Consider the following 18,685-nt stretch of genomic DNA (forward strand, 5'->3'; position numbering starts at 1 on the left):
TGAAACAACATGAAAATTGTCTGGTTACCCTAAAAAGGATACACTCAAGTCCTATGAAAGGCCATTAAAAATGTGTGGAATAAATGGTCCTTGGGGAACTAAAATCTGGCCTTTGAGAGAAGAAGAAATCTGTGTGCTAATGTAAAGTCTGAATACATGTGAAATGACAAATCAAAACCCAAACTGGGAATTGAATCCCAGTAAAGAAAGGGCAGTCTGGTACCATTATTTCTATAGAGAATATTTAAAGGAATGGGAATTTGACTGTCAGTAGGTCTGAAACTGAGAGAGCTTTTGCTTCTGGGTGTTTTAGATGGAGCCTTAGTGAGATCATTAGTCAGTGTCATTTTTAGCAAACTGTTAGAGAAGACATCTTCAAAGACTTAAAAACAATTTCCAATTTATGAATTTTAAGAATACTTTATTCCTGAAATAAGTATATTACTTGAAAGAGAAATACAGAGTTTTGATTGGTAACGTGTGCAACCCTTCAATTTAATTCAGCAATGATGTAAAATTGATATCCATTCAAACCTACAAGCTATTTTTAATTTAAATGGTATAATTTACCATTCTGTGACCTTCTATTGCCTTCATGGATGCTCAAATCCATTTACATACATGTTCTTTCAGGAAAAAAAAAATTAAGAAATTGTTTTTTCAGGCACATTTCCAACAACCACAGTCTATAAATAAACAATTAAAGGCATATCAAGGTTCCACCACAAGCATCCTAACAAATTATATCCCCATTACAAAATGGCTAGCTGTGAACTAAAACCACACTAACTGCAATAATTTTTGAACCTTAATACCAGGGAAGTTGTGCCAACTCCTTATGAAAGCCCCAGATCATCTGCCTTCTCAAATAAAAGACTACAAATTGTTATCTCCACCTGCTGTCCTTCTCATTGAATACCATGTATGCAGCAGGTGCATTACAGTTAGTGATAGAAAGCACCAAGCCAGGCACATCAGGTTTATATTCTTCTAAATCTGACCACTGTGAACACAGAAATTCCCGAAGCAGCTTCCACCAGTATGTTCTGAGACAAAACCCACTGAGCCAAAAATATTGCATAACCACACAAGAGATTATGTGTTATAGAATTAAACAGACGACAGCACTGACTTTTTCTATCAAGGATGTACAAGAGTCTTTTCTGTAATCATTTCCACTTTTAAGTAAGGTCAGAAACAATAAGGAATGCCACTGGGAATGAAGAAGATTGCTATAGGCTGGCTTTAACACTGCTCCACAATGTTAATGAGGATTGCATAACAGTTCTGTCTGGAGGGGACCTCAAGAGATCATCTGGTTCAACCTTTCATGGAAAAGGAACCTAGATGACATTGTCTAGCACCCTGTCTACATCTGTAAAACCTCTCGAGATGGAGACTCTTCAGTCCTACCTCCTTCTCCAACCCTCTGACCCATCATGGCTTAGCTCATATGCACCAAAGCAGCACAGCAAAGGCAAGCTTAGTGTATGTCACCATGGTGGCTAAAGGCAAGACAGTCTTGTTAGCAACACAGATGTCATCCTTTGATTGCAAGCCTGGCCGTTTGGATGGCTGATGGAACATCATAGATGTTCTATCAACCGAGATACAAATCTTTGCAAATTAAATATAGTTAAACTGCTACCTTTTATTGCCCATAAAATTATTGAGACCTGTGTACACCTTCGAAGTTTTCACTTTTCTCCCTCAAAATATGTTTCTAGAGTTGCTACGCCATCGCTCTAAGGATTCTGTTCTATGCATGAATGTCCACAGGCTGCAAATACTCAGCACAAGTTTTTTGAGCAATAGCTTTCTACAGTGAAGACAAGTCCTATGTACCAACTAGTTGAGGCTTCAGAACAGGACAAGGGAAAACAAAGGAATGCATTTCAGAGCTGTGTGCAGAAGATAAAATATTAATGTCCTGATTTTTTATGAAACTAAGAAGATATTTATGTATTCTTTGCAGATTACTCTGTTAATTCAGCTGATACCATGTGGGTGGATTCAGTACTTACGCTTGCATTGCTATGTTCACATAGCTCTGAAAGTGCTACTGCACAGTTCAACTATAATATTCAATATAGCATCAGAAACCACATTATTTCCTCTTCTTGCATAAATACCTAAACAGAAAGAACTCTTATTTTTTTAAACTATGTTTGTGTCTTGTGAGGGAATTCAAATGTTTCTGAAAAGACTTGGAGTTGCCTATACTGAGTTCAGACTTTTAATTCTTCCTCCCTCTTAAAAGCAACTTTGTAAATTGGGAGATTTTTCAACATATGAAGCAAAATAAAACAAAAAATATTTCTCAATTATTGCAACTTGCAGCATCAGGAACTGAGGTTGTGAATATATACATACACATGTGAATGTACCTAACTTGAAAATTCCACTTAATTTCCAATTTACTAATAAAGCAAACTGCTGTGTTCTTATGTAAAATGTAGTAATAATCTTACATAGATGACAGCTTTTTCAGTTCCCAGGTAAATAAATAAAGAAATAAAAAGCAGTTGTAACTTTCCTTGTCTTAAAGGTCTTGTTGACACCCTTCTCAGGGTCAGTAAAGAGTAGAAAAATAAAGTATAGAAAAATCCTTTTTTTTTCCCCCTGAGGTTTTGATAGGGTTCCAGATCGAATTAAAAAAGGATGAAAAATGCTTCAAATTTAAGATATCCAGTTCCTTCAAGCAAGGGAAACTATAGGTTGGGCATTACAAATTTATAGGTTGAATGAATAATAAAAGTATCTGCTGTTTGAGTAGAAATATTCAGTGATAATTTTTTCATCTTATTTCCACAGTATCTCCTTTTCCTAACTTGAAAATAAATTCAGCATTTGTAATAATTTGGATTTTTCCCATTTTAGAACAGATAATTTTGTATTTTTTTGTGCCAGTGCTAGGTTATCAAATATCATATTGTACATTGGGGCTTTGAAGTGGCTTTCAGGTCTTAGAATTACATTTTTCTTAACTTTCCATTGCCTTGGATTCAGGTCTTCAAACTTCTGATATTCATTACTGAAACATGCTTGTCTTTCATTGAGAAGCCGTAATACTGAAAGTTGGAAAAATGTAAATATATATTAAGTCTATCAGATGGATTTTCACAGAAGTTTAAAATTTTAAGTTTTGAATTGTCCCTTGGTTAGCAATCAGGATGTTTTTGTAATATCCTTCAACTCTGACATCAGCACCTGTGGATGTCGCATGAAATTTAAATTGGATTACAACACAAAGCTATGATTTAAATTTACATTGAATAAAATACACTTTACTCTAAACATTTTCTCTCTGTGCTATTTGTGTAGTTCTTGGAATCCATTTTTGTTTAGAGTTTTGAGGGGTTTGGTGCATGTTTTTTCTTCAAAATAATACATTGCTTCTAGCTCACCTTGGAGTAAGATAACGAATTTTGCAAGCATCCTCTTGCAGAAATATGAACTTGCTTTTCAGTTTATCCCTCCTTACTATTAAGAAAATTACTTTGTTTCTGAAGAAATAAAGATTTGCTGAAATCTTGCACAAAAAAATATTACTGGCAGTTGCCCCATACAGAGTTGATGGAATATTTTTTCATTATCTAAAAAAAATTAAATGGCACATCACTAAAAAAGGATGTGTAGGGCACTGCATAGGGTTTCCTCTTCCCCCCTATAATAAGTGACTTAGTTAAGTAATTAATTTCTTCACTTCAGTTATTACTGATTGGACTGGGTCTGATGGGATGAAGATCATCATCTTCGCAGCAGCCTATAAAATGCTGTGCTTTGGATTGTGCTAAAGGAGCTTTGATAGCAGAGCGGTGTTAACAGCACTCACAGTGCACTCATGTTTCCTGTTTACCCCTCTGCCCCACAGCAAACAAGCTGGGAGGGGACACAGCCAGCACAGCTGACCCAAGGTGACCAAACTGATCCCCCCACCATATGACCTCATGAAAGCATTTTAAATGCTTTAGCTCAGGCAAGAGAGAATGCTTTGTGATATGGTTGCATGTCTGAAAACATGACTGATCCCAGTGATCAGTCAGCCCTGCTGATACCCTTCAAGCAAACATTTTGTAGAAAAGCAGAGAGAGAGTAACAGACACTTGGGTCTACCAATTAATTATTTCACTGATTAATTTTGCTAAATATTATCACGATTGTACTAAATAAATAAGTATAAAGAGAGGAAGATAAAGACAGGCAGAGCTCTTACACTGAAAAATGTTAAGATGTGGAGGGTAATGCCCTTTAGAAGAACTCATCATAGATGAACGACACTGTCGTTCATGTTAACCACAAGACTTCACTTTTAGATGGTGACTCTTTGATAGCTCCAGGAATACTTTCAGAGGCATCCCCAGAGGACAAGTGTTGCATCAGAAAAATCACTATGAGAGCCAGATATTTTTTGAGGTTAATAAATAACTAATGGCAGACAAAGACTGAGAAGAAATGATTACTGAAATAGTAGGAAAGCAAAGGGTGCCTAACGAAAGAAATTCATCTCAATAACTGCTAAATAACACTTCAGAGTGAAGAAAATGCCCAAAAGCTCCATCTGATGAGCTTGTGGAATTTTTTTTTTCCTACTTGATTATAGAAGGTGATTCCAGAGGTACTTGCATTTGAAATGGAAGAAAAAACCAAAAAAAAAAAAAGAAAAAAAAAAGGTACAATAAATGTGTGACTTGTTTTGGCAGAGTTGCATGCAGGCAGGGAATGTAAATGCCAAGGTGTTGCTTCCTGCCAGTCTCATGAAACAAATGGTATTGTAAAATCAACGTAAGGGTGAATATACACTCACATGAATGTCTGCTACATTCCAACTTAAGGCTTCATATCTTGTTTTGAAAGTTGAACCCAAAAATCAGAATTGTAAGCAGCAATGACAGCTCAAAGGTCTTGCAGCCAGCCCCGGAAGCTCGGCTGTAGTACGTCCAATGGGGTTTACTTGCCATACAAAAACACCAAATAAAACCACAGCTATCCCACAGTCCGTATCTGCAACAGCGTGTGCTGCAATTAAATCCCAGAGCGTGACCTGCATCTCTGAGCTCAGAGCACACTGTAGAAAATACTGACAAAGGGATGATGATTTAAGACAAAGGGATGGGTTCTCGTTTGGCAATCTGACAACTGGTTTATTGAAGAGCACAGCCTCAAACAGGTTCAGGGACAAGAACCAAGGAGTGGGCTAAGGGCACAGGGTTAAATGAGTGGTAAAAGTGATAGATCTGAAGGTCAAGGTCCAACAGGGACAAGGGAAAGTGGTGCAGGGAAGTGGCTAAAGACCAGGAGAACCAAGGGGATAACGGGTGGAACAATGCAGCAGAACAGAGCCAGTGGGGATTAAGGGAAGGAAGAACATTCTAGGAAGGGTACATTAATGATAAACAGGGGCTGAACAAGGGTGACATCAATCCCCACACACTATCAGAACACCAAAACCCAAAAGGCTGTGGAACCCACAAACATGTGGCTGCAAAGGGCCCATGGAAGGGAGGCCTTTTCTTGCACTATTCTAGAGTTTTCTTACTCTATTCCCCTTTTGCCTCTGCCCCTCCAGGCTGAAGTATGACTACCCTGGTGGCAGACCCTTGGGCCTCCACATTTATCCAAATAAATCTCTTACATAACTCAGAGTTTGGTAGACAACAGGTAAAATATTGATAAACCAAATTTACAGTAAGAATAGCATCACAGAGAAGAAAGAAGTCTTTCAGTTGTTGGTTCGGGTTTTTTTATTACTGCTTTCCATTACAGCTAGTCTAGAAATATAAGTGGTTCTTCTACAAAAAATACCCAAACAACACAAGGCCTACAGGACTGGCAGACAGTTATGTCTCTGAAGAATTAGAAATAACATTTGTATTAGGCTTGTATCTGGTTCACCCAGGCTGAAGAAGCAAAGGGGTAAATGAGTTATGTATATATGTTACAAATGCACAAGGAAACAAGGTCAGATTTCATAGAATAGGTTGGGTTGGAAGGGATCTTAAAGAAAATTTTGTTCCAAACCATACGTCATGGTAAGGGACACCTTCCACTAGGTGTGTACTTATTTCCAGTAAGTATAAGCTAAAATTAAAATCATAGTTCTACATTGTGAAAGACACTGAATATGGAAGATTGAATCTAACAGCATTACTAAAAGGTATGCAAGGCTGCGTGTCATTCTTGGAGCAAATAAAAACACATTCATTTTAGAAGAAGATGAAACAAATTGTAAGAAATTTGGCTTCATAGCTATGGGATCTTAGTGTCTGCTTCTTGGCTTTGGTTGTTTTTAAAATATAAATGTTTCTGATGTCTTTGCAAAACAAGTGAAGGAAGGATTACTTGCTTTACATTTGTTACTGCACTCTACCCAGACAGCCCCTTAGTGACTAACAGACACATGATTTGATTCAGCCTCAGCCAGAGGAACATTTCCTCTTTTCCTGGGATATGACATTCTGCTGTTCAAGCAATCTCACAAACCACGCAATAGAGTGTCAAAGACAAATGATCTTATGAGAAGAAGCATTCAGCAATCTCGTATAGTGAAGGCCCATGGTGAGCTCTCCTGATAAAATCTGCAGACAAGATTCAAAACCTGCTGAAGTCAATGTACGTATTTCCCTTTTCTGCATTTTGTTTCAGTTATAAAATTCTATTTTTAATTTTGTTAAAAAGAATTTGCTTTTTTTTTTCTAGCATCCAAATATCTTGGCAATAAGTGGCTTAGTGCTTCTGAATGAAAAGAAATAAAGGTCATATTAGAGCAAGTGTCGTGGTTTTAAAGCAGTAACTAAAAAAATTACTTATTTTTTGCTGTGAGATATGGATTAGAACAAGAGCAAAACAGACTTAAAACTTAAAAGGAATAAAGAAGGCTTATTAACAAACTACAAGAATAAAAACACCAGAATAAACTTCTAGAAAACCCTTTTTATCCCCTACTACTCACCATTCCCTTGTTCACATGACAACAGAGACAAAAACTTTGGAACTTTGGTGTTTAAAATAGTCCCAATTCTTGCTGGAGTCATCAGTCTTTGTAGAGAAACAGAAGTCTCTTTCTGCTAATCTATGGAGTTTCTCACAAGAAAACTATTTCTGCTATAGTTTGCTATTGCCCTGATGTCAGCTGCCCAGAACTGCTGTTATCAGAGCTCACTCCTCCCATTTCACATCACTCTGAGGTGTGTGTGGGCCATGAGTCTAGGGATAGCATTTTAAGGATGAGTTATTCAAAGGCAAAAGTCTTCCTCATCTGTCTCTGTGAGCTTCACTAGAAAACAGTTTTCTCATTGCCCCCCAAGGCTTCAAATTTTTGCTTCACTCTGTTCCAGCACTTCACTGTATCACAATTACTCTACTTTTTACTCAAAATTTACGCTTTGAACACTCTAGTCCTCCCTATATACTGTCATGAATTAAAGGAGTTTTTTCAAGACTTTATTGTCTATTTCCATAGCCTCAACAGAAAGGTATTTCAGCTCATAAAGCATCTCCTTATTCTCTACCTTTTCTGAATCTTCTTTTTCTTTACTGTCTCTGATAGTTTATAAAGGCTCTTTACATGTTGATCACTCTCTTTTTCTCTCTCTGGATAACAGGATTAATCTGCAAGTCTCATCTAGGTAATAAAAAGTTTAAAACTGTCCAGGTTTTGTAGATGGTTCTGTGATCTCTGCTGGAGCAGCAGCTGGAGCTGTCTGCGATAGAAGATTCTTCATGGCTGCTCTGGAGAGTGTAGCCCCTGTCTCAGCCTGCCGCAGGTCCAGAGCTTTTTCCTTTCTTTACTCGGCAGTCTCTGGTGAATTCAGTCACAGCAAAAACTGCAGCCGAGCCAGGGACCGGCCTGGCCCGGCCAGAGCCCGGGGCAAGCCCCGCAGGCCCCATCTCCCAGCCGGGAGCCGCTGGGCCCAGCCCAGCCCCTGCCCGGGCCGCATGGCCTGGGCATGGAACGGGAGGCCAGCTGGAGCTCTGTTACCTTTCACAGCCAGGAAAACAAAGAGCTCAAAAGCTCCCTGACTTTACATCTTAAGGTAGGATTCACAAGTTGATCCCACTTTTCAATGGTCAAAATTGCTGTCAATTCCCAGTAATGACCGATAATTGGTCAGGAGAAAAGACTCCCATCAGTCCCCAGCAACTTCAACTTCCTTAGCTCCCAAAATCACCTTAAAGGTAAAGTCACCTCATGACAGCAAGCTAGGAATTGACTTAGTTTATATTACAGTGGTGCCCCGTATTGTTACTAGATAATCTCCAAAGGGTGATTCACCCCCTCTTTAATATCTATCTCATGACACACTGGAGGTCCTTATGTGCCTCCATTGATTTTATAAAGAATTCCCCCAACTACAATGGACAGGAATAACAGTCTTCTCTTTTCTGTCATTCAATTACAATACCATCTGTTTACTTATATTTTAAATACATGTGTGATGACAATCTATGATCTCAACTTCAGAGAACATAAGGGTCAAAAATTATATATATGTGGAAGTTGCACATTCTGATGTAGCATATGGGATGGACAAAACCTAGACACTGATCACAAGTAGTTTATGGAAATCTTACTCTGGCCACTCTGAAGTAAGTAGTTCTGCATGTTATCTTGCAAGTTTTAAACTCATGATGTATTTTTAAATCTTTCAGCATACACTGTGCTTTTGAACTTCAATGATTTAAAATGTGTAAATAGAATGAAAGCCATCAGAGAAACATCAACCATGAGAACTTTGCTGCATAAAAATTAAGTATATGAAGGGTATAGATTTTTCTACTATAAATGAAATTGTAAGAAATACAGGTAGGCAAGAATAATTACAACATCATTAATTAAATAGTGGCTTAAAAATGCAAGTCACATAGCAGTGCTGCACATGGCACCTTTCCACTAGCTGGAAACTGAAACAGGATTATTTCAGTTTTGAAAGAAATCATGAATGGTATAGAGCAGTTGTCTCATTCTCATCATACAGAGAGGTGACACCATGCACATACTGCTTCAGTCTTCAGATATTTTTTTATAAAAGAATCTGAACATATATTATTGCATTGCTATAATACCACCTGATTTACTTATAAGTTTTTCTTCTTAATTTATAAGTGATAGATGGGTGGATCATAACAAGCTCATGTGTACAACAGCTGTTGTTCACAGACAATCTCTCTGAGTGCTAATGCCCTTATAAAAAGGAAGAAGCAATAAAAATAAATTAATGCATCTTTTTGCAACACCAAAAAAAGCATAAATAAAAGGAGACTTGCAGCATATAGATTTTTAATTTTTTTTTATTATTTGTACCAAGTGGTCTCTTAGTCTTGCCTTGGTACGCAGGTGAGGACAGAGATCATCCTTCAGTTATGACTGTCTGAAATGGCTGCTCTATGGGAAATCAGAAGCTGAATGGGATGCCAACCTGAAGTTTGCTTTTCACTGACAGAGGGTAGGCTTAGATTAAATATTAGGGAAAAGTTCTTCCCTGTGATGGTGGTGAGGCTCTGGCACAGGTTACCCAGACAAGCTGTGGCTGCCCCATTCTTTGAAGAGTTTAAAACCAGCTTGGACAGTGCTTAGAGCAACATGGTCTAGTGGAAGTTGTCCCATGGCTGGTGGGTGGAGCTGGATGACCTGCAAAGACCCTTCCAACCCAAACCAGTCCATGATTTTATATATCTACCGAACACTGAAACATGAGGTCTGTCAGATAAAGAACTTCACTGCTGAAAGATTCAATCAAAAGTCCTTCAAGGACTCTTGGATATGGTTGTGCTCAAAGCTGTATCATGATAGATTTACATATACTTGTATACATACACACACACACACGAAGTTGGACTCATTTAGCTGTAGCTATTTATGACAGAGCATGGACATCTCCCATTAGACCAGGTTGCTCCAAACCTCATCCAACTGGTCTTGAACACTTCCATTAGAACTCGATACACTGAGTTACATACACCAGTTATTGTACTTCTTTCACATAGCCTGTGGACATATCTAAGTGCTTTAATGTTTTTAACTATGCACTCGAAACACACAAACAATAGCCCAGGACTAATGCTAATGATTACTGATGGCATGCATTTATAAAAGCTTAAAGGTTTGTTGGTAGAGTATTTTTGTTTCCTATGACATAGCTGAACTGAAGCTCCAAATGAGCTGAGAGTAATTAAAGCTGAAGGCATCTGATGGAAACTCTGGCAGCTGTCCAGCTCACTAGAATTTGAATAAAAGCAGAAAAACTTCCTTGCATCTGGAACAAAGAAATGCCATCACTGAAGTATATGAGAGAAAAAGGGGGAAGGGATCCCATGTAGAGCCCTGGAAAACCAAAATACAAAAAAAAGAGCAGCACTTCCAGAATATTTAATACAAAAAAAAAGGGTGAACTAACTTAATTTCAACACAAGTGACAGGAAGAAATTATTTCTTTTTCTTCCTTATCTTTTCTGTTTCAGAAACCCTAAACAAACCAAGAGCAAGTTTTTCAGGCTTCAAGCTCTAACTCATTTGCTATAACAAGAAAATCTCAGACAACAGATAATTAAAAACAAATATATAAATAGGACCATGTCCATGTTAGTCTTACAGATCTTGACCTGACAGTGGCAAGAGGGGGAACAATTAAATTCATTTTTTTGGTTTATGTGTTATATTTGGTCCAATTCTTAAAGTTGATTCATAGGAAAGGCTAAATACGAGTACCATATCTTGCATTTATAAAACAATCTCAGACTTTACAGTGCAGCACACACACTAATTTGGTATTTACTACAGTATAAAAAACAACATTCCTTCAGCTCTAAAAAAAACCACAATAAAGGGTGAAAAAAAGAAAAAAGAAAAAAGAAAAAAAGAGAAGCATTCTATTAATTTCAGGGAGTTATTACTAAGATTATTTTTACTCAATACAATCAAATTCTATATAGGCTGGGATTTTTCTTCTCTCTGAATGCCATGAATAGAGTTGTAAATATGTTTTCATTGTGCAGCAGCTGTATCAGCTCTTTGTGCTTTTTAACTAAACTAATTATTTAACTCATTGTGTGACTGTTCCTGGAATTTGTTTTGAGGAACATATACCTCTGGAAATTGCTTCCACTCATTTTCAGCAGAAGTACTGTCCCTAAGTTTAGCTACTTGTGTTAAGGCATAGAGTACTGTCTGTGGAGAATCATTTACTTACGGAGATCTAACATGCTTGTTTCACAAAATTACCCTTTCGTTCTTTAATGCCCTGCACCATCTTCTGCTGCCTTCATAAGTCTATTACATTTCCAGGTCCTAACTCAGGTTTCTAGGTTTAGCTACAGTTTATCTGTCCTGAATCTGTCCTAAAATGAGTGCATGGTCATGGGATATGGGATATGGCTCAATGACAGCAAGTCTCTACACATACTTCTTACAACTTTAGGCTGAAAAATTTAAGGTAATAGTAAAACTGTTGGACAGTTATGCTTTCAAAATTATTCTTTGCAATGTTATCTTGCACAGAAAATACGGTAATATAATTACACAAACTGAAATAACAAAAATAAAGAAAACAACTTTAACACCTCTTGACTGGAAGATGAGCAAATGTTTAAGTAAAAGATGAGATAAGGATCAGATCTTAAGCAGCTGAGTCAGGTAAGAAAGTGCAAGACAGTTTCCTAGAAGAGGAAGTTATATATCTAAATGGAAGGTTGGGCAGGAAGAAATACAGAGAGAGGATTCAAAGGCTGCACTATTTGTTTGTTTTATTGTTTTGGGCCTTTGATATAAAAATGATAGCAGAGACACTGAACACATGATAAGAGAAGGGAGGCAAAGGGTACTGAGTAGTATCAAATTAAAAGCAGTTTGGTACTACTACAGCACATGTAATTTTTTGTTTATGTTATTGTTATTGTTAGTGTTATTATTGATAATTTATCACATAGTTAATAATGACGACGATGAGATGATGATGATGATGATGATGATGTGATGATGTCAGTAGTAAAGAAGTTTAACTAGTAGTGCTAATTAAATCTATTTAAAATGAAATTATGCTATCTGATTTGCTTGATAGGTTTCTTGGATTATATAAGATTATCTCTACTATCTTTATATAATATCTTTATATCTTTACTATAGAGAACAGCCTCCTCCTCACAAATCACTGGTGAGAAAGTCAGATAATAATACAGGGGGGCATAGGGAAGAGAACAAGTATCTACAATAATTCATAATATATTGAGTGAGGTCACATCCTGAATATTTTGTTCGCTTCTGATCTCCATACTACAAGAAAGACAAGGAATTACTGTAGAAGGTCCAGATGGGCCACAGAAGATGATGAGGGGTTTGGAGCATCTCTCATGCTGAGAGACTGTAGGAGCTGAGCCTATTTAGCCTAAAGAAGAGAAGATTGAGAGGGAATTTTGTTAATGCAGATAAACATCTTGAAGTCGGGTGCTGAGAGAAAGGTGTCAGACTCTTTTCAGTGGTGCGCACTGACAGGATGAGGAATAATGGCCATAAAATAAAACACGAGAAATCTCATCTCAACATGAGGAAGACCTTTTTTACAATGGGGGTGGCAGAGCACTGGGACTGGCTGCCCAATAAAGCTGTAGGGTCTCTGTCTGGAGATATTCAAAACCCACCACAACCTTGACTTGGCAGGGCAGTTGGATTTGCAGAGATCCCTTCCAACCCTAACTATTCTGTGATTTTATGGTATTTTGTTTCAAAATATTATGTTCTTTTTTTCCCTCTAGTTATGACAAGGGCATGAATCTGAAACTGAAGGAAATCTGGTGTAGATAACTCACATGTTAGGCAAACCACAAAAAAAAGCAACATGATGGAAATAGCACCCTGAGACAGGATGCTCAGATGACTTAGTGAGTCTTTAATGACTCAGAAATTCTGAAATACTTTTAAAAAGGATGTGGTTATTTCTGTATGGGGAAAAAGATATCAACTGTTGCATGACACTTCACCCTACTTTTACTCAGGACTCTAATGAAATTGCCTATGGTTGCCAAAATATAAGCACAATGTACTGAACACATTTCTCCTGCCATTACAGGAGTAATGGCAGGAGTAAGGAGGAAAAAACACTTAAATTTAATCTAATCTTAGTTCTGTATCAAAGAAATTATACCTTCTCTTCTTTGTTTGGCACTGGCCCTCAAAGTCAGAAAATTTTGGCTTTAAAGAAGTGCCAGACTCTTCTGATGAGAGATAATTCTTCTCCCTAGCCATTTGCCTAGAGAAAACCAGGATTAATGGATACAGCAATAGGACAGAGTTTACCTTGTCTAGATGAATCTTCAGCCTGGTGGGTTTCAAATGTTTAGGCTCACAGTTTTGAATTAGATGGAGTACTTGCTGAATTCTCTCTTGCACATAGAGTTGGAGAAGAAAAGTCAGGCTTTCACTCTCTATCACTGGGCTATGAAGGAAGACTATAGTAAGGTAACATTATTATACAATTTTGTACGTCAAACATTTGAAAAACATAAAACATTTGTAAAATTTGTACATCAACAATTTGGTATACAAACATCTTGTCAAATCAGCCATTTATTATTATTATTCCTACATGACTGTATTGTTATGCCTTACTTCTTATAAATACAGGTAGTAACTCACTAGTCCAATGCTTGCCCACCCTCAAATCACATGACACAAGTTAAAATACTTGAAAATTACCTGGATGGTGGTGGAAAGTGCACCCTCAGTTTGCTGGGCTATGACACTGTGATGACAAGCAGATACGGGGAGGAGTGGGTGACATGCCAGAGGGTTGTGCTGTCATCCAGAGGGATGGAGAAATGGGCTGACATAAAGATTGTGTAGTTCAAGAAATGCAAAATCATGAAGCTGGGAACAACAGCACCAGGCACCGGTATATACTGGGACCACCCAGCTAGAAATCAGCTCTGCACTAAATCCAATAGGTCCTGTTGGACTAGAATGTAGTCATTCATTCATGTCAGTGAGGTTGTTAAAGTAAGCATCCAAGAGTAATGAAATTATAAAATGGCAGAATTTGGAGAAATGGTCCAACCTTTTTAATTTTTTCTGGGGGGAGGAGGGTGTATATGTGTGTGGGTATATGATATGAGGTTGGTATTACTAACTACATTACATGTTTTTTTCCCTACCCCTTCCGGGATTTTATAAACGAAAACTACATTTTGGCATTTTGCTCAGATTTGTAAAATCTGCTGGTAACATTTGAAATAAAGAAAAGTTTTTAAGATTATACATTAATACATGGCTCAAAATACAAGAAATTATAGGATTGGACTTGTAAACAGAATAAATATAACCTCCTTTAATGCTACAGCACTTGTGCATTTTTTATTCCCTTGACAGCTCTTTCCTCTTCAGGTTAATCTCCCAAAACAGTCAGACAATTGGGTTCTCCCTGTATTTCACTAGAAGCAGTAGGTTTTCCCTCGCATTTGTTAAAAGCTGGGTACATTCCACTCAGAAAGCAAAGGTACAAAAAAAAAACCTAAAGAAAAAATGCTTCCCATCTCCCTTCTTCCCTCTCCACTGGGGGGGATGTCTGATAATGGGTTTCATGACACAGCTAAGCAACCCTTCTTCCAGATGTGGGCCTGTCTTGGCCCTTCATACTAATTACTATCACCTTGGAAGATATTTAGGAAAGCAAGATGGAGATAGGCAGTTCCTACTGCTTTTATACGGCAATTTTTACAACTGAAACATGGTGTCTTGTACGCTGTGGATGGATTAAAGTCTGTGTGAACAGGATTGCTGTTTTTCAATGAGTCTCAACAATTTAAGATCTTAAGCAGTTGTTAATGTGTAAAACTCTTGATGTGACACTGATAATAAAGTTTTCATATTGCTGCTTATGGAATTGTTGGTACAGTACTCTCACAATAACACTGCAGAACAACTCATATGAGACCTTGCTTCTCCACTGACATGGTATTACTCTCAAATATGACATATTTTCTGTACCTGCTAGGTAGGAATTGCCTTAATTTAATCCTAGAGCCTGATATGATCCATGATCATAAGTTATGTGATGAGGCATGGTAAAGGTCTAACAAAAAGAGTGTCTATTCTTGCTATGCTGGCATCCAAACTCAGAGACAGAAAAAGGCAGAATATGGCCAAATGCTGGTATTCGTACAAGGAGGTAATGTCAGGCATTCCTGTTGTCCAGGTACTCTATTCCCCTGGAAACACAGGTGATGCAAATAGGTGGATTGGCTGGTTAGGACAGTAGAGTGGTTGGAAGGGTGAGAAAGAAAAGGAGGAAGGCAAATGCAGAATTAACTAGATGGTTTGGCATAGAAGTAACTAAACAAATTTATGTCAATGCAAATTTTCATTCTCACAAGAATACATTATCCAGAGGAAATCTGAGTTACAGATATGTGAGTTCAGTTGTAGACTGGAACAGTATCTTGTGCAGTATCTGCTGTAAATCACATACACAAGCCCGTAACTTTTTCAATTATTATCTGCTTTGATTGAGGCATGAAATAGCCAGGCTTTCAAAGGCAAGCCCAATTACCATAGGAGGTGATCTGTCAGTCCTTCTCTCCCCTGCTAATGAACAAAACCTCAGAAGCACCAATATTAAGAAGCATCCTTTCTGAGTGACAAGGGACACTGTCTTCTCTTGTGAAATGTAATAGGAGCTAATCTGCTGCCATAGAGAGATCTTTCCCTGCAGTGAGAACCAGATTTAAAAGATGGAGCAGTAGGTTCAAATACCTACATGAAGACCAGTGAAGACCACTGCCAGCTCTAAATTCGTTAGAAAGGGACTGTAACCTTATCTGAAATCTGCCAGTCTGATTTTGTTCCTCTGGGAATTCCTGATCACCACCTGGCATGAACTTAATCAGAAGCTAGAACCCTTTATTCCCATAATGGTGCCCCTATGCTCGCCTGCTGAAAGACTAGATGTGCCTAGTCTTTGTGTATTTCAAGGCAGCTCCTTGTTTCCTTTTTACCATGTACACTGCAATTTCTCATTAGTTAGAAGGATACTAGTATTTAGCCTTCCCTAATTTTCCATTCACCATGCTAAACCCTGCTACTGTTATAAGCATATATACAGTACAGTTTCCAAAATACAGCCAAAGCCTGTTGTATTCATATTATATACTCTGTGATTAATACACTTCTGCGAACAGCTCATCTTTCACTGTTTTACAGAAAAAAAACTTTGAAGAATTAATGTGTCATTGCTCATTACGAGGAAATGGATATTGTGGAGGGTGACAGGCCCTCCAGCCTAGAGACTCTGTGCTCCCATGGAGAAGACGAAGCCTGAAGTCTGGAAAGCTTTAAGAAGCCCCCTAAGTGAAAGCCCTCAGGTGGGCACCACTCTCCGTCATGGTGGTGTGAGGAGCTGCCCCCAGAGTGCCTTGCAACATATGTTAATCTTATGGATCCTATTTGCCCTTCCCCTTTCGTTCTGCCCCTGAGCCCTCAGTCCATTCGCCTGCTGCTCTACCCACCCCCTGCTTTTCCCATATAAACCCCTGCACCCTCACTTCCTGGAAAGTTCTTGTCCCTGGCACCCTTCACTAAATGCTCCCTTTATAATAAAGGCTCTGTCTCTGAGGAATGCCATACCAGGCTCTGTCTCTCGTCTCCACGTCACCCGGAGCTGACCTGCTGCTCTGCAGACCCAGCTCGTCGTGCCAGGGTCCTGCAGTGTGCCCATTAGGATGCTTCTCTAGGAAGGTCGTGGCATGGCAAGAAGACCACTGCCCGTTGCGACAGGATATCCCTGCAAGTTGTGCAATATCAGTGAAGGTTGCAAAGCTATTCACAGGTGCTGACAAAGCAGCAAATGAACTATATACCAGAACATCTTGGAAAATCTTAGATTAAATTTAAACAGTGTTAATGAGTTATCACTTAAATGTCAAATGAAACTAGCATTTTTTGCAGCTAAATGCCACTACAATAATTGCCCCTATGGAGCAGATGCCATACATCAGATGCAATGTTTAAATTTCCCCTTTTTTCTAATCATTGTGAATGTCATGTTGAAACGTATTTATAAGACTTCTATGCCTTTCAAAGCAATTGGGTTCAGCATTATCACCGTTAAATTTTTAGGTACCTGTAATTTAAATAGAATAGTGAAATGACCGCTAGTTTAATTGTTTAATATCTTTTAGAATTCAATCCACAGTAAGTCAAAATTTAGTAGTCACTGTGTGAGTATGTTTAGGTTATTCTAGAATGAGTTACAACACTCCTTGAAACTATAGACTACATATATTCCTACTCCTAGTAGTTTCATACTCTGGAACTGATTTCAAAGTCAGCAACAGAAATACAACTAGTTTAAACAAATTGCTTCATACAAGTAAATTCTATCACAAACATAAGAGATATCTGCAGTTAGGGCATACATGCCTTAATAATCTGTTGTAAACCCTTGACAATTAATTATTGACATTAATTGCTTTGTACCAATAAGATACAATGAGATATTGTTTTGCCAAAAATGAATATGATGAGCTATTTTGATGTAACTAATGACTTAAGATCATGCTTTTTTAAGGGTATAAAACTTGAGAAAACCTTGTAATAAAGAAGCCATTGTTGTCTCTGCACAAGGGATGTGTGTCCATCTCAACAATGATAAAATGTCAAGAAGTTTAGAAGTCTGGGCAGTTACAAAATAAAAACCACAGTATTTTACCTATTAAATCTTGAAGTTAGATTAATTTAGTGTCTTGAGTCATAGAATCCCATAACAAAAATACCTAAGAACTGGAGTTAGCATATTGGATTTTAATACCCTATTTCTTCTTTCAAATTGAGAAACATATCTTAATGGAAAAAAATCATCCCATGAAGGAAGTTGTTTCATGTGAATATATACATAAGGAAATAGGAATCTTCATATACAGAATGGATGCTTTAGATGTGTTAGACTGACCTCAGACACAGTTACTCATTTTGCAAATACATTTTATATGCCTCACATGCAAATACTAGTTTCACTAGTAGAGTGAGTAAGTGTATACAGAAGATTTCATTTCATTTCATTCAAGATTTCATGTGAGCAGACATTTTAAAACTTAATTGGCTTTATACTGATCTGATGTCCAGGAAATTAGATCTGGCTACATCTTAGTATAAAGAAAAATCTGTTACGTGAATCGGCATTTTTCTCTCCTTATTTTTCAGTTTTCAACAACACAATTCATGAAGATGTTAATTTAAAAATGTAGGCCAAAAAGAATTATTTTTTTTTTTCTAGTAACTTACATGAAAATTTTAAATTCATGTTATCAAAATTCATTCAAGTTATCAAAGTAAGTTATCAAAATAACTTGCACTACTATTATTTTTTAAGCTTCATTATATAAACATTCCTTGAAAAGACCAATCTGTAGCTTACACATTACACTACATTATATTACAGCTATATCTAGAGTTTTACCCTTTAATTGTTCTATTAAGCAGGACATAAATTTCTACCATCAATGCAGAATATGAGCATGCTGACAATATATGCATTAAAGATTTTTCTTGATTTTTACAGGTGATACATATATCTATGCCTGACAGAAATATCCTTTATTTAAATACAAGATATAGGTAGATGTTTTTTATTAAGACATTGGAACTAATAACCACAAACTGAGAAATTATTTTATTGAAATGAGTGAGAATGATGTATTTCTC

The sequence above is a fragment of the Cyanistes caeruleus genome, chromosome Z (assembly GCF_971803275.1).
Source record: "Cyanistes caeruleus chromosome Z, bCyaCae1.hap1.1, whole genome shotgun sequence".
NCBI classification, from domain to species: Eukaryota; Metazoa; Chordata; class Aves; order Passeriformes; family Paridae; genus Cyanistes; species Cyanistes caeruleus.